Here is a 23,891-nt window from a genome sequence, read left to right on the forward strand (position 1 = left end):
GGCCTGGCAGGACTTTATGTTCTATAAGGTCAATTAGTTGTGTGATACATGCTGCATCTAGGAAGGTGAACAGCCTTGGTCAGGCAGCTCCTTTGTTATTGTACAGGGATTGAACCCAGGAATGCTTCACCACTGAGCCACATCTCCAGTCCTTTTTATGTTTTATTTTGACACAGGTTCTTGTGAAGTTGTTGAGGGTCTCACTAAATTGCTGAGGCTGGCCTTGAATTTGAGCCTCCTGAGTCACTGGGATTACAGGCTTGTACCATCCCACCCAGCCCAACTCCTTTGGATTGAGGCAGTTCCCAGGTAGCTTTGATCTTTCAGCAGCTAAGGAAATGAATGTCTCAGCCATACAGGGAGAAATCTATGCCGTGTACCACACAGCATCTTCTAAAATTTCTCCTTTGCACTGGCTCATCCCATTGGGGTAATAGCTCCTCCAGGATTTCTTTGCCCTTTTCAAAATGAAACTGAAAGGAATGTTAGTGGGACAAGCTATAGCTTTTGCAGCTACACAAATTTTCAGGAGTGGTGTGTAAGTGGGACCACTGTTGCTTTCACACCTTTATTTTATCTCTTGAGGATGCAGCACTGTATATGGGAAGTTGATTTGTACAACATCCTGAAGGATGGTGCCCACTCCTTGGAGAATATCATCTTCTAGACAGACCTCAGCTCTTACTTCAGTAGGCAGTGCTATTTTCTATCAGGCCAGTTGCTTCTGGGTGATGCAGATGTTAGAGGAATTATGGATCCCATCATCCCACCACACTTCCTTTCCTATATCATTGGTTTCTTGACCTGATAGGATGTGCAGGATCCTCTAACTGGACCAAATACTCTATGAGCTTTAAATACTTATACCCACCGCTTGACTTGTGTCAGCTGAGGGAGCTGCCAGTACAACAGTGATGGGTGATAAGGATTCTGGGGTCAATATTTTCATCCCTTGAAGGGCTTCGCTTTCTGAAACTCTTTTTTTTTTTTCTTTCTCCTTTCACTGGGACTTATGTCCCATTCCCTCAGACTCCAGGTCTCAGTTGCCTGGCATGGGAAAAGCAATCTAGCAAACTGGTTTGTATCTGCTGATTAAGAATCCTAATAGGAGGCTCCTGGAAATGGTCCCTTTAAGTCAAGATCTTCTCTAATACAAGGATGTCAACCCTGGGATTCTGGTGGGGAATACATTTTTAATTATGGAATAGGAAGAAAGATGACATTTTTATCCCTCAGATCAGGTGTTTGAAAATAGTGGTTCCTCAGGGTATTTAATGATATTATGCTGAAATTATCACTATGTCCTTGATTCTGTGCAGCAGAAGATCCACTTTCAATTTTTACTCTGAGCATGGAACAGTGAGCTTAAGGCGTTTTACATAACCCTTTTCCACTGTCTCGTGGTGTAATGTTAAAATAACTGCATTCCCAGGGTAAACCATCCTTGGTTATGAAATACTATCCTTTTCAGATGATACTAGATTTAATTTGTTGATATTTTGTTTTACATTTAAAAATATGTGTTCAGGAGTAAGACTGACCTTTAATTATACTTTCTTATATTGTCCTCTGCAGTTTAATAATTAAATTCTACTATGAGCTGACAACATTACTTTTTTGGATTCTTTGCAAAAAATTATAATTATATGATTCTTGAATGTTTGGTAAGACTAACCTTCTGGAATCATCTGAACCTGGAGTTTTCCTCTTGGAAAGATTCTAAAATATGAATTCAATTTCTTTAGTGGTGATAGATAAAAAATATGTATTTTACTCTTACTTCTTAAGTCAGTTTTTCATCTAGATTTTCAAATTTATCAGGATATAGTTGTTTCTGCTACTTTCTTACCTTCTTCATCTCCTGAATTAGTAGCTACATTTCTTTTTAAATATTTTTGCTCTGTATATTTATTTATTATTATTATTAATGATGCTTTTTTGATTTGTATATTTTCATAAAAACTTTTCAATTTGTTGATCCTCTCTATTGTATCTTTATTTTATTAGTCTCTATTATATTTTAAAGTTTATTTCTTCAGCTTTAATTTTATTCCAGTTTTATTTCTCATTTGTGTATTTGTGACTCTTTGGTGTTTTCCCAATGAATGTACTTAGGAGTATAAATTTTTAAGTGCTGCTTTAGCTTCATTCTACAATATTTTGGACATTTACATTATTATTTCTTCTTTGATCCAATATTTATTTAAAGTTTTTAATGTAGACATGAAGCTTTAATTCATTTTTCATTACTGATTTCTTGTCAATTTATGTTGTAGCCAGAAAAGTGATCTGTATCAGACCGATTTTTGAAACCTATTTTGGCTTGTACTATGGTTCCATATGTGGTCAGTTTGTAGGTCCCAGATGTGCTTGAAAAGAATGTTCCCCAATTACGGATACTGAGCTCTCTCTGTATTTATTACTTAGACCAAATTTATTCGTTAAATTGTTCAAATATTTTATATACTTACTGATGGGGGGTCCAAGTATTGTTTTTGGGTAGTTTTGTCAAATTTTGCTTTAGATATTTGATTCTCTGTTTTAGGTGCACATAGATTTAGAATTGCTATATCATTCTAGTGATTTGAAGCTTTTGTTATTATACATGGGCCCTCTTTCTCTAATAATACTCTAGCATTATTTACTTTATCTTAAAATCTATTTTTATGTTTGTTTTTGGCCGTCATCTCCTCAGTAGAAAGGCTGTCGTTTTATTTTAGTATCCACATATAATGGATTTATATAGCCTTTTTATTATCCCTTGAATTTTTTTTTTTGAGAGAGAGAGAGAGAGTTTTTAATATTCATTTTTTAGTTTTCAGTGGACACAACATCTTTATTTTATTTTTATGTGGTGCTGAGGATTGAACCCAGAGCCCTGCACATGACAGGCAAGCACGCTACCGCTTGAGCCACATCCCCAGCCCCAATCCCTCGAATTTTAAATAAACTTTTTAAAGGACAGTTTTAGATTTATAGAAAATCTGAGATACAGTATGAACTTTGCATATGCCTCCTTACCCAGTTTCCCTATTATTAATATCTTGGATTATTATGGCATATATATTACAATTAATGAACCCCAATACATTATTAACTTAAGTCCATAGTTTATTTTCAGATTTCCTTAGTTTTTAAGGATTGCCTGCTCCAGGATTGCATTTAAGATAACACATTAATCTAGACATCATATCTACCAGCTATGACAGTTTCTTAGAGATCCCTTGTTTGTGATGACCTTGTCAGCATTGAGGAATGCTATCTCAGTAGTTTTTAGGCTGCTCCTCTGTTGAAACTTGTCTGATGTTTTTCTCATCACTAGACTCCCCAAGTCTGTGAGCTTTGCGTAGTGTCTCAGTTTCTTTTGTATTTCCATGACAGAATACCACAGACTAGGTAATTTATAAAGAGAAGAAATCGGTTTCTTGCAGATTTGGAGGCTGAGAAATCCAATATCAAGGGACCAACATCTCCTGAGGGCTCTCTTGCTGTATTGACCCAGGGCAGAAGTCAGAAAAGCAAGCCAACCAGAAGTGTATGCATGCTTGTGTGCAAATGCATGGAGAGGGGGAGGGCTGATCTCATCCTTTTATTAAGAACCTCCACCTGCAGTACCTACATCAATCCAGGACTCTAATCACCTCTTAAAGATCCCACCTCTCAACACTGTTGCCTTGAGAATAATGTTCCCAACACATAAACTTTGGGAGACACATTCAAGCCATAGCAAGGAGAAGGATCACAGAGAGAAGTGCCATTTCCATCACATCATATTAAGGTGCATGCTGTCAACATGACTTACCACTGTAGATATTGACCTTGGTCACTTGCTGGGAAAGTATTTGTTAGGTTTCACCACTGTAATCACTTTTTGTCTCCTTTTGATACTGCAATCTTGGATGAAGTCACTTTGTGCAGTCTATACATAAGAGTGGAAGTTGCACTCAAATTCCATGTAGAGGGCTAATATACACAACTTGCTTGTAATTTTAAAAAGGAGACATCTCTCTTCTCCTTCCTTTATTCATTTATATCAGTATGTATGTATGTATGTATGTATGTATGTATAATTTAGACTCTAGATCATAATTCTATACTTTTTTATTTATTTTGCTGCTGAAAGTGCTCTGTTTTGGACTTTAGGGAGCTCCCATGCCCCTTTCAAGTGTGTGTGTGTGTGTGTGTGTGTGTGTGTGTGCACATGCATGTGCGCACATGCTTGTGCATGCTTCCATGCTAATTGCATTGTTCCTTTCTACAGGATTTTCTAGATTTTTGAATATTTCCTACTCCAGTACAAGAATCAACTATTTCTGTGTGGAGTTCTATTAGTCATTTCAATGGCATTAGAAACTATGATTTGGACACTAGGTGGGCACAGTACTGGGGTGTCTTCACTGCTACTGGGATGTCTTCGTTCCAAGTGAGCACAAGGAAATAGAAGCCTGTATACTAGCTCATGTATATATATGGATCTATAATTTTTCTATGTGTAACTATATGTATCAATGTTAAGAAAAACAAGAGTTCACACTAAAGTCTCCAACTCTATCTTCTGAGAGAGTTCTTCAATTTTGTCTTTCACTTTCTATTTTTTCATTTCTCAGTTATGAGAAATTAATTAATTCCTAACAGTATTTAAAATTATATGAATGTCATTTACATGCAATGATCCATTCTTGTTTAATTGTTTATCAACTTCAGAATATTTATGAGTTTTTACTTTTAATTGCCTGTACCCTGTAGAGATTCTGTTTCCTCTGGTTGCTGGGCTCACCCCCTGCCACCACCATTTATTTGCTCAATTTCTGTATCTGGCATAAGTCACTTCATGATCAGCTCGTTGTTAAGACTAAGTCCTTCCTCTTATTTCTATTGTATGCTCTAAGCATGGGAGTGGGAGTTATTAATTGTGGGTATCATTCTAAAACAAAGGCATTTTAGCTTTTTGGTCCCGCTCGTCACTGGCAATCTGGTGAAGTTGATAAAATTATGCTCTTCTTAGAATTATGCTTTTAAATATACAAAATAAAATATGTACTGTTAAAAGGAAACAGTCTATTTAACAGGAAGCTAATTCTGTCAAAATACAGTTATTGAAATAGAAGTCACAATAATAAGTGTATACTTTTTACTAATACACCAAATAATCTCTAGTGCATATCTGACTACTCTAATCTCATTAGTGAATGTGAACAATACTTTAAGATGTTTGCAATACTAGAATGTGACAGTAATTATTCAACCTGTCTATCAGTACATTTATTTGCCAGTCTTTCAGTTGGGAATTTGCATATACATTTATGAGAGAGACAAGCTTGCCACTTTTCTTTCTTGCAATGTTTTTGTTAGTTTTCAGTATTACCGTTTTATTTATTTATTTATTTATTTAGTGAAATAGACATGTCACTTGTTTTTTAAACATTTGGAAGAATTGAATGATGAAGTGATTTGGGCCATGGGTTTCTTTGTGAAAAGGTTTTAAATTGTACAACCAGTTTCTTCAGTAGATACTGGATTATTCAGATTGTGAAAATCTTGGTAAGCTCTAGTTTTCTAGGAGTTTGCTTATTTTATTGAAATTATTTAATAATTTAACATAATGTATTTAATATCAATTTCAAATATTATTTCATTTTTGTAGGAACTACAAGAATATCATTTGTTTTGTTCACTTTTTTTCTTTTTCTTGATTGATTCTTGTAGGTTTAGTCAATTTTACTACATTTTTGAGAACCAACTTAAGTTTCAAATGTTTTTTTCTGTATAGTATGCTTGCTTTCTATTTCTTTGAAGTATTCCCTCTTATAACTACTTTCTTCTGCATTTTTGGTTTTGATTGTGTATTCTTTTCCAGTTTCCTGAAAAGGAAATTTAGATAAGCAGTTTTCACCTTTTCTTTCGATATTCTGATGTTCATTTATGTCTGCTAATTTCCCTCTAGGCACTCCTTGGCTGTATTCTATAAATTTTAGTGTGTTATAATTATATTCATATAATTTAGTTCCAAATATTTTTCAACAGTATTTGTTGTTTCTTTTAAACCCATGAATTTTTAAGAGATGTATTTATTAACGTGCAAGTTGCTTTTTGACACCCACTGTCCTACAGTTGAATTCAATTCTAAATATGCTAACCACACAGCATTAGCACAGCCTCTACAGGTGAAAGGGACTTAGTCCCACATGACAGCCTTCTTCTCAGATGCCAAGGACAAGTCTCAAGATCCTCAAACTACCCTTATTTTTACCCAGCTAACTGTAAGTGCCGGGCTTTCCACATTCTGCTCAGGAGTTGGTAATTCACGGGAATGGCTCACAGTACTCACAACAGCAGTTTGTTCACAATTGATATTTTATTATAAAGAATGCAAAAGTACATCCAGATGGATGGGGCACGTCTATAAGAGACCAGAATCCAGGAGGGAGCATCTGTTTCCATGGAGTCAAGGGGCACCACACTCATGACACCAGGGAGCTCTCTTTTGAGCCTCAGTGTTCATAGTTTTTATCAAGGTTTCACTACAAAGTTATGCTGGCTAAATCATCGACCACAAAACTGAACAATCTCTTCTCTGGAGATTGAGGCACAGTTCTGGAAGTTCGGGTCACTTCAAGCATGCTTTTTCTGACTTGATCAGTCCCTTCTCAGCACTAAGGACTCAGTATGAGTTACCTCACTTACATCAACTCAAGTATGCTAGCGACAATAATCATCAGAAATGGTATGATGTGAACAATCTCCTGTCAGGAGATTCCAGGAACCAGAAACCTTTTTGGAACCAGAAAAAGTTTTCAAAAAGGTGCCAAAAGGAAAAAGACCAGTTATATTATTTATTATGCAGTTATTATTTATTATAGTCGAAGGCTTTATATATAATTTTCTCAACATTTTTCCTAGTTTATTTTCACTGTGCTCAGAGAATACACTATGAATCATTTCAGCTTTCAAAAATTTGTTGGAAAAGTGTTCTTTGACCTGGAATATGATCTATTTTGATTAATATTTTATAGGAACTTGAAAAGGTTGTGTACTCTGCAGTCGTTGGGTATAAGGTTCTGTAAATGCCAATAAGACCAAGTTTGTTACCAATGGTTTGTTCCTTTATGATTTCGTGAGGAAGGTGTTTTGTTCTAATAACTACTGGAGAAGATTCTAATGATCTCACGATGATTGAGGAATTGTCTCTGTCTCCTGCTTCTCTGAAATTTTGTTTCATACATTGAGTGAAGCTATATTATTTGGGGCTTTGGAATTCTAACATTTCCCTTGCAGACTGATTCCTTCAACTTAAAGAAATGTCTCTTTTTGTACAGTAGTGCTTGTTGTCTTGAAGTTTACTTTGTTTTATGTTAGAAGCATGACAATGGCTTTATTTTTTTCTTTTCATCTTCTTTTTCATAACTCAGAAAAATTTTATTATGTTAAAAAATTCCCTAGTACCCATTTGGAATTAATCTACTGCCCTTTAATACTGACCCTGGCAATAATTGATGTGTTTATGTCATTAGAGTTTTGACTTTTCCAATGTTTTCTATAAAGAGAATTGTATGGTATGAAGTCTCTCATGTCTCCTTTTGTTTATTTAACATGATGGATTTGAAATTTACCTACATTGTTGTGGAAGCCAATAGTTTACTCATTTCTATTGCTGAGTAATATCCCATGGTATTCATATGAGAAGACTTGTCACAGATTTGACCAGGAGCAGTTTCTTTTTTTTTTTTTTTTTCGAGGAGACAGTTTATTTATTTTTTTATTGGTTGTTCAAAACATTACAAAGCTCTTGACATATCATATTTCATACATTAAATTCAAGTGGGTTATGAACTCCCATTTTTACCCCAATTACAGATTGCAGAATCACATCGGTTACACATCCACATTTTTACATGATGTCATATTAGTGACTGTTGTATTCTGCTACCTTTCCTATCCTCTACTATCCCCCCTCCCCTCCCCTCCCCTCCCATCTTCTCTCTCTACCCCATCTACTACCAGGAGCAGTTTCAAGCTGACTGTGTGGCATGTTGATAAGTCCTCTTATTCTTCCATCACTTTCTTGCTTTCTTGCACAAGATGCTTTAGGCTTATCTAACACTTCCCCTGAATCAACTCAAGATTTTAACCTAATATTTAGCCCTAAATTTTAACTTAAAATTTTCTTAAAGATTTTTTTGAATCTTGCAAATTTTATGTATTCAGGAATAAATACCTTGAGAGTCATAGGTAGCCTTGAAATCTATTGTTTTAGGGGGAAATTTATTGTTTTGATTTCATTTTTAATATACTCTATCCTTCGTTATTTTTCTCTCTGTGGAAATTTTCAATTGATTTAAGTCATGCCTCTTATTATTAAAGTAGTCACACATATATTAGTAAATGTTTAGCAAAGATTGGGAAGAAAAGGGGCCCCTGATTTTATAGTCAATGTGTATTTATGTAGTGAAAATACTTCAACCATGGCATATTAAAAGTCACCAATGGGAACCCAACCAGCTTGCAAAATTTAATAACTAACTTTCACAAGTAAGTACAAGACTTGTTATCTTGGCTGTGTGTGGGTAAGACTCTGAAGATGTCTATTCTGTTCAACTCCACGACATAGATCAGTATCCTTCTTGCTACAAGCAGAAACTCTTGGTCATGGAGTTCTCTACATGAATTCAGAGCATATGACCGTTTCAGTATTCATTTTTCTCCATGGATTGGCTTATTTTGCTTTGTTCTTAGCATCATATTTTTTTTAAACCTCTTTTGATGTAAAAGTGTGTGTGTGTGTGTGTTCCCATATTTCCCAATACTAGATATTTTATATCTGGTGGGTTTCAGGATCAATATCTAGAAATTTGTATCTCTAAATAACTTTCTCAGAAGATGCTAATCCACAATGCTTATAATTAGACATTTTAGGCAAGAATTTAAAAAGACCTTATTTACCAACTGAGAACACATGGGAGTATCTATTAAAAATGCTCTCTTCCGTGTACCTTGTCAGTTGATTATTTACAGAATGAAAACATTTGAATTTTTCCTCAGGCCCCAAATAAAAGCACTTCAATATATTGACTATTATTATGCATGACTGAGTTTATGATGCACTCTACATCTTGTGTGAATGAATATTTCTCGAACTTTGTCTAAAGTCCCATTAATTTGCTTCAGAAACCCTTCAAGGGACAAAAAGGATTGAATAGGGGGCTTGCTCCAACTTCCAACTTGTGTTTGATTTATAATCTTCGACTTCAGTAAAAGATTTTACTTGAAGGCCAGTTTCACAGCTATTAAAAATGTGAAATCCTTCTTTTTCATTTTGTATGCCATCTCTAAAGACTCAGAAATGTATCTTATAGTAGAAATGAGGGCATTTTACAATGCAGTTGAGTTCTTTTAATGGATCTGTGTTTATTCAGCCTGTCTGTGTTCACTTACACCAGCTCTGTCCAACCAGACAATGTTGAGATGACAAAAGCTGGTCAATACTGTGTAGCACATGGGATGAAATATTTCTGGGTCCTAGAATGTTTAAAAAATTTGTATGTCTGTTGTGGAAAATTTGCTTCCCTACAAACCTTTTTTTTTTAATTGGCTCAGAAACATTAGAATATTTCATTTTCCTTCTTACCTTTACTGGAATCTCTTTCAAACAGAAAAATTCTCAAAGGGAAGCCAACATTAAAGGAAGCCATTAACACAGTAAAAAGGGAGAAAAGAGAAATCCACAAATGGCCCTTCTAGAAAGAAAAGAAATGAGCAAGTGCCTTTCAGTGGCATAAGTAGGCACTTCTCTCTGAAGTATCTGAAGAATGTGTGTGTGTGTGTGTGTGTGTGTGTGTTTCAAGACTTCAGTGTTTGATCTTTCACATGAAGTCAAGTGCACAATTTAAAAATGGGACTTGGCTCTGTGAGTTAAACCAAAGCCCTGGCCATCTTGTCTCCACAGCATAGCTGGAAGCCTCGTGTAGTCTTTTTTTAAAAAAAAAATTTATTTATTTATTTTTTTTAGTCGTACATGACAGTAGAATGTATTTTGATATATAATACATACATGTAATGTACATACATCAATCATATTGTCTATTCTATTCTGCTGCCCTTCCTATCCCCCCTACTCCTCCCCTTCTCTCCCATCCTTTCTCTCTATCCAATTTAATGTGACACACTTTTTTTTCTTTTACTCATTACAACATCATATATGTATTCTGTATAACAATGAAGTTCTCCTCCCATCTTCTGTGCAACTCCCCTTCTCCCTCTTTTTCCCTCCCACCTCTCTTCCCTATTTAGTGGTAGTCTTCTTCTCATGCTCTTCCTCCCTATCCCATTTTGAGTCACCCCCCTTATATCAGAGAAGATATTTGGCATTTGTTTTTTAGGGACTGGCTAACTTCACTTACCATAATCTGCTCTAATGCCATCCATTTGCCTGCAAATGCCATGATTTTATTATTTTTTAGTGCTGAGTAATATTCCATTGTGTATAAATACCACATTTTAAAAATCCATTCATCTATTGAAGGGCATCTAGGTTGGTTCTACATTCTAGCTATTGTGAATTGTGCTGCTATAAACATTGATGTGGCTGTGTCCCTGTAGTATGCTCTTCTTAGGTCTTTTGGGTATAGTCCGAGAAGGGGAATAGCTGGGTCAAATAGTGGTTCCATTCCCAGCTTTCCAAGGAATCACCATACTGCTTTCCAAATTGGCTGCACCAATTTGCAGTCCCACCAGCAATGTATGAGTGTACCTTTTTCCCCTGCATCCTTGCCAGCACTTATTGTTGTTTGACTTCATAATGGCTGCCATTCTTATTGGAGTGAGATGGTATCTTAGAGTAGTTTTAATTTGCATTTCTCTGATTGCTAGAGATGGTGAGCATTTTTTCATGTATTTTTTTTCATGTATTTGTTGATTGATTGTATATCCTCCTCTGAGAAGTTTCTGTTCAAGTCCTTGGCCCATTTGTTGATTGGTGGTATCACGATTCCAGATTTTAAACTATACTATAGAGCAATAGTAACAAAAACAGAATGGTACTGGCACCAAAACAGGCTGGAAGACCAATGGTACAAAATAGAGGACACAGAGACAAATCCACAAAATTACAACTACCTTATATTAGACAAAGGTGCTAAAACCATGCAATGGAGAAAGGATAGCATCTTCAACAAATGGTGCTGTGAGAACTGGAAATCCATATGCAACAAAATGAAATTGAATCCCTTTCTCTCACCATGCACAAAAGTCAACTCCAAATGGATCAAGGAACTAGGAATCAGACAAGAGACTCTGTGTCTAATAGAAGATAAAGTTGGTCCTAATCTTCATCACGTGGGGGCAGGCCCCAAATTTCTTAATAAGACATCTATAACACAAGAGTTAAAACCAAGAATCAACAAATGGGATGAATTCAAACTAAAAAGTTTTTTCTCAGCAAGAGAAATAATATGCAAGGTGAATAGGGAGCCTACATCCTGGGAACAAATTTTCACCCCTCAAACATCAGATAGAGCTCTAATCTCTAGAGTATACAAAGAACTCAAAAAGTTAAACAACAAAAAAGCAAATAACCCAGTGTAGTCTTAGCATAATTGAGGAGAAATAAGATCTTGTAATGTTCTCTCTTTGCCTGACCTTTCTACACTCCTACTATTTTCAAATTTTCCAGGATTTTTATAGTGCTTCTTTTTTCTTTCTCAAATGTTTGACACAACTAATATGTTACTTACACCAAGACTTAAGTCCTTTTACTTATTCAGCATCATCAACTTAACAAGAGTGAGGAAAATTATGCAGGAGGGACCAAACCCACTTAGAGAAAGAGAAATAAATATACATGTTGTGAGCTTGGAAAAACTGTAGCTTTGATGAATTTGTGTTTGCTACAAAGTGTGGGTGTGTGGAAAACTATCATCACTGGAAAAGTGGATTTTTAACATTATTATTTTACTATTTTAACATTTTTTAGTATATTATTTTAACATTTTTAGTATATTAATATTGGTCAATGACTAATCCCTCCGTCATGTCTAGGTACCAAAACAGAAACCTGCTCATCATTGCCTTCTCCATTTTCCTTTCTTCCAGCCTTGTATTAGTCAAGAGTCTATAGAGAAAAACATCAATAGGATATATGATTTGATACAATATATTTATACACACACACACACACACACTCACACGTATGATTATGAAGACCAACAAAACCTCTGGTGTGCAGTTGGCGAGCTGGTTACACTGTACAGCCAGTGATATAGTTTCGGTTTGAGTATAGGAGAAGATGATATCTTAAAGACAGATATAGAGTGTGAATTTAACCCTCCTCCCCCCCTTTTTTTGTTTGTTTGTTTTGTTGTTGTTGTATTTAATCCCTCTGCAAGTTAGATTGATGCCCACTTACCCTAGGGGAGGCAATCTACCTTACTCAGTCTTCCAATTCAAATGCTAATTTTATCCAGAAACCCTCTCATAGATACGCTTAGAAATAACATTTAACCAAATATCTGGGAATTACAAGGCCCAATCAAGTTGACAAAAAATTAATCACAAGCATCTTATCAGTCACCAAGTCCTGTGCACTCTGCATTCAAATATCTCTAATCTATCTTCTGTTCTCCTTCATGACTCCTCTCTGAGTTCAGTGCCATTCTCCCTCCCTCTAGCTTCCTAGATGATATCATTGCTTTCATTTTGCTAGTTTTCTCCAAGTCATGTTATAGACCATAACATGGTACTGTGACAAGAGCCCTTGTCTAAGACTCATAAAACTTGTGAGTTGTTAGACCCTGTGCCTGTTTCTCAACCTTTCCCAGACTCTAGGTTTCATTAAAGAAGTAATTTATATGAAAATGTTTTGTAAATTGTGGGGAACTACATAAATATTAGAATGATTTGATACTGTATATAGGTTATTTTCTTTCTTTTTTAAAAAATAAATTTATTTATTTATTTTAATTATGTATATATGACAGCAGAATATATTTTGATTCATTGTACACAATTGCAGCACAATGTTTCATTTTTCTAATTGTACCTGGTGCAGCGTCACACCATATATGCAGTCAGTCATACGTGTACCTAGGGTAATAATGTCTGTCACATTCCACCATATTTCCTGCCCCTATATCCCCTCTCTTCCCCTTCCTCTACAATCAAAGCTCCTGCATTTTTTCTAATCTTCCCCCGCCCCATTATGGATGAGTATCCTTTTATCAGAGAAAACATTCGGCCTTTGTTTTTTTGGGGATTAGCTTACTTTGCTTATCACAATATTCTCCAACTCCATTCATTTACCTGAAAATGCCATAATTTTATTCTCTTTTAGTGCTGAGTAATACTCCATTGTGTATATATACCACAGTTTCTTTATCCATTCATCGATTGAACAGCATCTAGGTTACTTCCACAGTTTAACTATTGTGAATTGAACTGCTACAAACATTTATGTGGCTGCATTACTATAGTATGCTGATTTTAAGCCCTTTGGGTATGACCAAAGAGTGGGATAGCTGGGTCAAATGATGGTTCCATTTCAAGTTTTCTAAGGAATCTCCATACTGCTTTCCAGAGTGGTTGCACCAATTTACAGTCCCATCAGCAATGTCTGAGTGGTTCTTTCCTGCACAACTTTGTCAACACTTATTGTTGTTTGTATTCTTGATAACTGCCATTCTGACTGGAGTGAGATAAAATCTTAAAGTAGTTTTGATTTGCATTTCTCTAATTGTTGGAGATGTTGAACATTTTTTCATATATATGTTGATTGATTGTATATCTTCTGAAAAGTGTCTGTTCAGCTCCTTAGCCTATTTATTGATTGGGTTGCTTGTTTTATGGTGTTAAGTTTTTTGAGTTCTTTATATATGCTGGAGATTGGTGCTTTATCAGATATGCATGTGGCAAAATTTGCTCCCAAGATGTAGGCTCTCTGTTCACCTCACTGATTGTTTCTTTTGCTGAAAAGAAGGTTTTTAGTTTGAATCCATCCCATTTCTTGGTTCTTGATTTTATTTCTTACGCTTTAGGAGTCTTTTTAAGGAAGTCAGACCTAATCCAATGTGATGAAGATTTGGGCTTACTTTTTCCTCTATTAGGCTCAGGATCTCTGGTCTAATTTCTAAGTCTTTGATCCACTTTGAATTGAGTTTTGTGCAGGGTGAGAGACAGGGGTTCATTTTCATTTTGATGCATATGAATTTCCAATTCTCTCAGAAACATTTGTTGAAGAAACTATCTTTTCTCCAATGTATGTATTTGCATCCTTTGTCTAGTATGAGATAACTGTATTTATGTGTCTCTGTGTCTTCTATTCTGTACCATTGGTGTACAAGTCTATTTTGGTGCCCATACCATGCTGTTTTTGTTACTATATTTATTTATATGCGGTGATGAGATTCAAATCCAGAGCCCCATGCATGCCAGGCAAGCAGTCCACCACTGAAGCATAACTCCAGCCCTTGTTACTGTAGCTTTGTCGTATAGATTCATACAAATCTAGTATTGTGATGCCTCCTGCTTCAGTCTTCTTGCTAAGGATTGCTTTGGTTATTCTGGGTCTCTTCTTTTTTCAAATGAATTTCATGATTGGTTTTTCTAGTTCTATAAGGAATGATATTGAGATTTTAATTGGAATTGCATTGAATATGTATAGTGCTTTGGGTAGTATGGTCATTTTGACAATATTAATTTTGCCTATCCAAGAGCATGGGAGATCTTTCCATCTTCTAAGGTTCTTTCTTTAGTGTTCTGTTGTTTTCACTGCAGAGGTCTTTCACCTCTTGTGTTACGTTGATTCCCTACGTTTTTTTTTTTTTTTTTTTTTTTTTTTTTTGTGTGTGTGTGTGTGGTTTTTTTAGGATATTGTGAATGGGGTAGTTTTCAGAGGATTCATCGTTTATGTAAAGAAATGCATTTGATTTATGAGTACTGATTTTATATCTTGCTACTTTGCTAACTTCATTTATTTATTTATTAATTCTAGAAGTTTTCTGGTGGAATTTTTTGGATTCTCTAACTAAAGAATCATGTTGTCAGCAAATAATCATAGTTTTGAGTTCTTTTCCCATTCATGTCCCCTTTAGTTTTTTTTTTTTGTTTGTCTAATTGCTTTGGCTAGAGTTTCAAGAACTGTGTTGAATAGAAGTGGTGACAGACAGCAAAAATATTTTGTTGCAATTTTTAGAGGGAATGCTTCCAATTTGTTTCTATTTAGAATGATGTTGGCCTTGGGCTTGGCATAGATAGCTTTTACAATATTGAGGTATATTCCTAATATCCCTAGTTTTTCTAGTGTTTTGAACATGAAGGTGTGCTATATTTTTTTAAAAATGCTTTCTCTGCATCAATTGATATAATCATATGATTCTTATCTTTAAGTCTATTGATGTAATGAATTATATTTATTGATTTCCGTATGTTGAACCAACCTTGCATCTCTGGAATGAAGCCCACTTGATCAGGTGCACTATATTTTTAAATATGTTTTTCTATGTGATTTGTGAGAATTTTATTGATAATTTTTGCATCAATGTTCATAAAAGATATTGGTCTGAAATATTTTTTCCTTGATATGTCTCTGCCTGGTTTTGGTATCAGGATGATATTAGCTTTATAGAATGAGTTTGGAAGGGTTATCTCCTTTGCTATTTTATGGAATAATTTGAAGAGTTTTAGCATTACTTCTTTTAGGCTTTGTAGAACTCAGTTGTGCATCCATCTTGTCCCAGGATTTTCTTGGCTGTTAGGCTTTTGATGGTGTCTTCTCTTTCCTTCCTTAAATTGATCTGTTTAAATTGTGTATGTCCTCTTGACTGAGTTTGGTTGATCATTTGCCTCTAGAAATTTGTTGGTGTCTTAATTGGAGTATAAATTTTGAAAATTTGTATTCTATATCTCAATAGGGTCTGTTGTGATATTTTCTTTTTTATTATGAATTTTACTAATTTGAATTTTCTCTCTCCTTTTTATGAGGGTGGCTAAGGGTTTGTAAATTTTATTTGCTCTTTCAAAGAACCAGCTTTTTGTTTTGTCAATTTTTTGAGTTGTTTGTTTAATTTCAATTTCATGGATTTATGCCCAGATTTTAATTATTTCCTGTCTTCTACTACTTTTGGTGTTGGTTTGTTCCTCTTTTTCTAGGGCTTTGAAATGTAAAATCAGGTCATTTTTCTGTTGACTTTTATTTTTCTTTTAAGGAATGAACTCCATGCAATGAACTTTCCTCTTAGCACTGCCTTCATAGTGTTTCATAGATTTTGATAGGTTGTATCAGAATTCTTATTTACCTCCAAGAATTTTTTAATCTCCTCCCTGATGTCTGTTATCCATGTGTTGAAATAGCATATTGTTTAGTTTCCAGGTGTTGGAGTAGCTTCTATTTTTTTATTTTATAATTGATTTCTAATTTCATTCCATTACGGTCATATAGAATGCAGGGTAGTATCTCTCTGTCTCTCTTTTTTTGTATTTGCTAAGACTTGCTTTGTGGTCTATTTTGGTCTATTATGGTCTATTTTGGAGAAGGATCCATGTGCTACTGAGTAGAAAGTGTTTTCTGTCATTGCTGGTCTGTTGTGTCTAAATTATTGATTGTATTATTGAGTTCTATAGTTTCTTTGTTTAGTTTTGTTTGAAAGATCTATCGAGTGATAAGAAATGTGTATTAAAGTCATCCGGTATTATTGTGTTGTGGTTTATTTGGTTCTTGTATTTGAGAAGGGTTTGTTTGGTATACATAGATTCCCCCATTGTTTGGGGCATAGATACCTATGATTGTTTTGTTTTGCTGATGTATGTGTCCCTTACGCAGTATGAAATGTCCTTCTTTATTCTTTTTCACTAGCTTTGGTTTGAAGTCCACTTTATCTGATATGAAGATGGAAACCCCTGCATGTATATGTTGTCCATGTGTGTAGTACGTTTTTTCCCAACCTTTTACCTTCATTCTCTGGAAGTCTTTTCCTGTGAGATGAGTCTCTTAAAGGCAATATATTGTTGGGCCTTTTAAAAACTCCAACCTGTCAATCTATGTCTTTTAATTAATGAGCTTAAGCCATTCATATTCAGGGTTACTATTGAAATATCATTCAATAATGATATTTCATTAAACCAAATCAAGTTAAAAACCAAAAATAAACCAAGGTTTCTCCTTTGATTGGCTTTTTCCTTAGTGTAGTTTCTTCCTTTGCTAATTTTCATTGTTGTTTTTCATTTCCTTCTCCTGGAATGTTTTGCTGAGAATGTTCTGTAGTGCAGACTTTCTCACTATACATTTTAAAATTTTTTGTTTATCATGAACATTTTTTTTTTATTTTGTCATCAAATTTGAAGCTTAATTTTGCTGGATATAGGATTCTTAGTTGGCATCCATTTTCTTTCAGAGCTTGATATATATTGTTCCATGATATCCTGTCTTTGAGGGTATAGATTGAAAAATCTGCGGATATATGAATTGGTCTCCCCCCATATGTGATCTGATTCCACTGTCTTGTGGACTTTAAGATCCTATTCTTATTCTGTATGCTAGGCATTTTCATTATAATGTGACTTGGTGTAGATCTGTTGTAATTTTGTACATTTGGTGTTCTGTAAGTCTCTTGTATTTTATTTTCCAATTCATTCTTCATGTTTGGGAGATTTTTTGATATTATTTCATTGAAGAGATTGTACATTACTTTGGTTTGAATCTCTGTGCCTTCCTTTAGCCCAGTAAATCTTAGATTTGGTCTTTTGATGCTGTCCCATAATTCTTGGATGCTCTGTTCATGATTTCTTACCATCTTCACTGTGTGGTTAACTTTATTTTCAAGATTGTATATTTTGTCTTCATTAGCTGACGTTCTTTCTTCCAAGTGATTTAGTCTGTTGGTGATGCTTTCTATAGAGTTTTTTTAAAATTTCACTTATCGTTTCCTTCATTTCAAATATTTCTTTTTTTTCCCAGAATCTCTCTTTCTTGAAGTAATGTTTTACCATCTGTATTTTCTCCCTTATCTCTTCTTTGGAGTGATAAATTTTGCCTATTTTTGCTCACTTAGGTCATTCTTTCCTTTGTAGATCATTTTAATTACGGACATCCTGAATTCCTTCTCTGACATTTCATCAACTGTACTATCCATGGATTTTATTATTTTAGTATCTTGTTTTTTTTGGAGCACTTTCCTCCCTGTTTTTCATGTTTTCTATGTGTCTCGCTTTCTTGCAGTGCAGATCTGAGGTATTATAGTAGTTTCTCTGTAGAGTCCCGAGTGGTGTTCCATTATAAATGCTACTGTGACTAAAGGTGGTAGTGGCAATAGAGGAGCTAACTCAAGATAGCAGTGGGGGTGTCCCAAGATGGCTGCAACCACTTTCAGAGTTGGGGCTGAAAGGGTGAATTGCCTGTTTGGAGATGTAGCTGTCTCCAGGCCCTGTCTGTTCTCCCAAGGTGGAGGCAACTATATAAGGAGGGATATGTTGATGGCTTCAGTGTCCCAAGATTGGGGGGGTAGATCTGGGGTCCTGTGTGGGTCTGCCAGATGGTAGGGGTGGTCCTGGGCCTAACCTTGGCCTTGGGTCCCATGCAGGTTGGTGGAGGTGATCCTATGCCTGGGTCTGGGCCTGGTCCTGGGCTAGTACAGAGTGGGTCTATCAGTTGGCAGGGGCAGTTTTAGTATATTTTCTGTTCTCTATAAAGGGAATCTGAAAGTACCTAAACATCTTTTTGGATACAGAATTTGAGTCTTCTCATTCTATCTTCAAGAGATAGGGATACACATTTAATTGTCTTAAGGACATCAGCACGACTGACAGTCTAGGTTTTATTTATTCATTAAAGAAAAAAGTATGGAAATATGCTAAGCACCTGATTTCAGTAGTATTTTTTTAATATTTATTTTTTAGTTATAGATGGACACAATGTCTTTATTTTACTTTATGTGATGCTGGGGATCCAACCCAGGGCCTCACACACATTAGGCAAGCACTCTACCTCCGAGCCACAAACTCAGCCTGTTAGTAGTAATTTTATTGCAGACAGTATACTCTAAGGAAATAGTAGGGCATGCTCATTAAGAAGGACTCAGAGGCAGATTTCTTTGCTTCAATGCAGCTGTGTGATTTTGGGTTAGTCTAATAACTGCCAGTTTTTGGTTTCTTTAAGTTTTTAAGTAGAAATAATATTTCCTTAGAGTTGTTATGAAGATTAAATGAGCCCAGGCATATGTAACAGTTATGAATATTAAACCCAAAACTAGGAATGAAAGAAATAGAATTTTATTTAATAACTCAATTTAGTTTATTTTAATGCCTCCTACCTCACCTGGTTATTGTGAAAATTAACCTCAATCTTCCACAGATTGCCCCTCTTCTCTCAGAGTTGTTCCAGCTGCTAGACCAGTGCCATTATTAGAAATATAATGGGAGTTGTACATGCAACCTTAAGTTCTCTAGAAGCCACATTTTAAAAACTTAAAAGTACATGAACTTAATTTTAATAATATTCTATTTAATGCATTATATCCTAATATTATCATTTCAACTTGTAATCAATATAAAATATTAATAGGATATTTTACATTAATTACAGTGCATTGTTGAAACCTGGTATACAGTCACAACACATCTTGATTCAAACTAGTTATGGTTCAAGTACACAGTAGCACTCATGGCTCATGGATAACATATTGGACAATGAAGTCCCAGACATTAAGGTAACAGCATATTTGGCAATGAAGGAAAGGAGATGTGGGATCACACTGGTTACTGCAGAAAAAAACCCATTCCCCTGGCCTGCATTTCTCCTTCTGCTTTGATATTTTATTTAGATGAAGTGAAAGGAAAGAGGAGATATAAGGAAAAGAAAATATTATTATCTGAAAATATCATCTTATACTTTTTACTTCAGTGCCTTGTATTCTGTACAAAGATAAGCAACTAATAAATGTTAACAATCACTCTTACTATTATAACTAAGCACCTTTGTCATATTATCATATTCTTCATTTGAGCTCCATTTCCTCATTAATATATTCCTCTAGACCTGTATGCATGACTTTCAGAATAAGATACAGAGGTCTTAATCTTGGATAACTCTGTCAGCATGAAATTTCTTTGTTAGAGGAAACAACCAGAAAAAAAGAAACAATTTTACTTGGGCAATAAGTCATTGTTTATTAAAAAAGTAAAGACATTGAAAAATAGTACCCCTTACAAGTATGTTTCTAAATACCTTCCAGAGCTCACTTTCAGAGGTTATTCTGAGCTATTGTAAAATACACAGGAGAATTGGAATAGAATCCCTTTGACCTTTGAAACCTAGATCTCACATTGTATTTGTCATTTGTATCTTTGCCTTTCACATAGTTCCTTTGTGGATCTTTAAGTCAAGGAGAAGAAAATAAATGAATTACATGTAAAGCCATTAGAAGCCCCTAAAGGCATGTCTGGCTCATGGAAGGTGCCCAATATTAATCAAGGACTTTTTAGACATTACCTTTTTTTAATTACTAAAATGATACTCTGGAGTATTATTAAAATCTCCACTTTGTAGACAAGAAAAACAAGGCTCAGGAAGAGCAAATCGATAGCTCAAGGACACACAGATGATAGTAAGAGGAGGAGATGGTGTTCAAACCCAGGTAGCTTAACTCCAAAGCCCAACCTCTCCACTATTGGGCTTCATACTTGCCCTGGGCTCTGTGATCTTGATTGTAAGAAGTGGAGAGCTCTTAACTCAACCCACTCAGTGACTCTAAGTAGCAGGTATATTTGCTTTGATTGATGAAATTCTTACTTGACAAATGTGACTTGTTTACTGAGTGTACTCTTTTAAAACATAGCTTTATGCATACCACCCTTACCTGGCATCTATATTATCTCTATTGTCTATATCTACATTGATATTGCTATCTTTGTTTTTCTTTGCTCATGAAAAATTCAGAAAACTCAACCTGATTTCCACTTAAAGTAGTAATAACAAAATCATTCTGATTAGCCCTTTTTTACAATGGAATAGCAGACAGTGGGAAAATCAACAAACTTTTTCTATTTCTTTGAAGAACGACATTGGAATTTTAATAGGAATTGCATTAAATCTGTATAGTGTATTTGGTATTGTGGCCTTTTTGACAATATTAGTTCTACCTATCCAAGAACATGGGAAATATTTCTATCTTCTAAGATATTCTTCAATTTCTTTCTTTAGTATTCTGTAGTTTTTATTGTAGATGTCTTTAACTTCTTTTGTTAGATAGATTTCCAAGTTTGTTTTTTTTTTACTCTATTGTGAATGGGATAGTTTTCCTAATGTATCTTTCAGCTGATTCATTGTTGGTGTATATGAACACAATTTATTTATGGATGTTGATTTTTTATCTTGCTACTTTGCTGAATTCTTTTTTGAGTTTTAGAATTTTTTTTATTGTGGAGTTTTTTTGGGTCTCCTAATTTTAGGATCATGTCCTTGGCAAACAAAGACCCAGAACAGTCAAAACAATCCTTATAGAGAAAAGTAAAGCAAGAGGCATTACAATACCTGACCTTAAATTCTACCAAAGAGCTATGGTAATAAAAACAGCATGCTATTGACACCAAAACAGGCATGCATACCAAGAGAATAGAAGACACAGAGACAAACCCATACAAATTCAGTTACCTGATACAAGACAAAGGTGCCAAAAATATATATTGAATAAAAGATAGCCTCTTCAACAAATGGTGCTGGGAAAACGGGAAATGCACATGTAGTAAAATAAAATTTAACCCCTAACTCTCACTCTGCACAAAACTCAACTCAAAGTGGATCAAGGACATAGGCATTAGACCAGAGACCCTGCACCAACTAGAAGAAAATATAGACCCAACACTCCAATGTGTCATTTTAGGAACTGACTTCCTTAAGAAGACTCATAAGCACAAGAAGTAAAATTTAAAAATCAACAATTGTAATGATACCAAACTAAAAATCTTCTTCACAGCAAAGGAAACAATCAAGAACATGAAGAGAGAATCTACAGAATGGGAGAAAATCTTTGCCACTTGCACCTCAGATAAGGCATTAGTTTCCAAGAGATACAAAGAACTCAAAAGGCTTCACACCAAAAAAAAAAAAAAAAAAAAGAATGGTTAACAAATATATGAAAAAATGTTCAACATCCCTAGCAATTAGAGAACAATTAGAGAAATGCAAATTAAAACTACATTGAGATCTCATCTTACTCCAACCAGAATGGCAATTATCAAGGATGCAAGTAACAATAGATGGTTTCTAAGGATGCGGAGAAAACAGTACATTCATATATTGTTGGAGGAATTGCAAATTAGTGCAACCACTCTGGAAAGCTCTATGGAGATTCCTTTAAAAAGTGGGAATGGAACCACCATTTGGCCCCTTGTCCCACTCTGCAGTATAGACATAAAGGATTTAAAATTAGCATACTACAGTGATGCAGCCACATCAATGTTTATAGCAGCACAATTCATAATAGCTTAGCTATGGAACAAATTTAAGTGCCAATCAACAGATAAATGGATAAAAAATTGTGGTATATATACACAATGAAATATTACCCAGCCATAAAGAGGAATGACTTTATGACATATGCTGGTAAATAAATGAATCTAGAGACTATCATGCTAAGTGAAATAACCAAAGATCGAATGTTTTTTTCTGATATGTGGACGCTAACTTATAACAAGGGGGTAGAAGAATAGAAGTTCAGTGAATTAGACAAAGAGAATGAAGGCAGGGGTGTTTGAAATAGGAAAGACAGTGGCATCAATCTGACATAACTTTCCTATGTACACATATAAATATACCACGGTGAATCTCAATATTGTGTACATCCACAAGACTTGGATCCTAATTAGAATAAGATATATTCCATGCTTATATACATATATCAAAATAGATTCTACTGTCATGTATTACTAAAAAGAAGAAATAAAAAAAGAAATAAGCCAAACTCAGAGAAAAAAGAAAAAAGAAAAAGAAAACCAGCCAGCTGCAGACACTCACAAGCATATGGATGAATTGCTCAAACAAAAGTTGTGTAAAAGAAACCAGTCAGAATAATATCAACGGTATAATTCTGTTTATTTATGAAAAAAAACCCTAAACTATTGTGCTTAGGGATGTATGTTTAGATGGGAAAATAGTAAAGAAAATTCAGAACTTGAGTATTAGGCAAGTCCTGGTTGTGCTTCTCCTCAGAAGAGGATGTCACTACTGGGAAGAGGTACAAAGTGGAAGGATGGCGAATGAATGGAGATTTTCCATGACTTTAGTAATGCTTATGTAGCCATTTGTTTTGTAATAGTTTATGAAGATGATAATTTTTTCTCTATGTGTGTTAACAATTGTTAACAATATTTAACAATTAAAATGTTTGATAAGTCTGGAAAGTGTGACAACTATTAGGTAGCAAAGAAGCCTACAATAGTGATGACATCACCACCATATAGTGGTGAATAATTCGAAAATACAAATTTGGTCTCTCAGTTGTGGTTGGGTGAGGGAAATGCCTACATCAGAAGCACCAAGGGAACTTTTGAAGATGCAAGTCCTCATGACTCCTCCCTCCTGGGTTTTCGTTTATCCATTCAACATTGTTTGCTGAGTACCTGCTATGTGCAAGTCCCTGTAGAGGGGAGGACACTGCAGAAAATAAAACAGACAAATCCCTACTCTTTTGGAGCTTTCAGTCCGATAAGGCTACAGAAGGACGCAGAAATCAAATAGATCACTATGTGGAGTCTTAATAGGGAAACAAGTGGCCTTCTCATTCTTGAATGTTCCTCAGTCCACAGTTTTAGAAAAGCTTATATATGAGAGATGTTAGAATTTAAAGGAAAGTAGTTTCTATCATATCACAGAAAATCCAAAAAAGTTCATAGAAATTAAAAGTTTTAGGACA

The sequence above is a fragment of the Callospermophilus lateralis genome, chromosome 2 (assembly GCF_048772815.1).
Source record: "Callospermophilus lateralis isolate mCalLat2 chromosome 2, mCalLat2.hap1, whole genome shotgun sequence".
In the NCBI taxonomy this organism is placed as follows: domain Eukaryota; kingdom Metazoa; phylum Chordata; class Mammalia; order Rodentia; family Sciuridae; genus Callospermophilus; species Callospermophilus lateralis.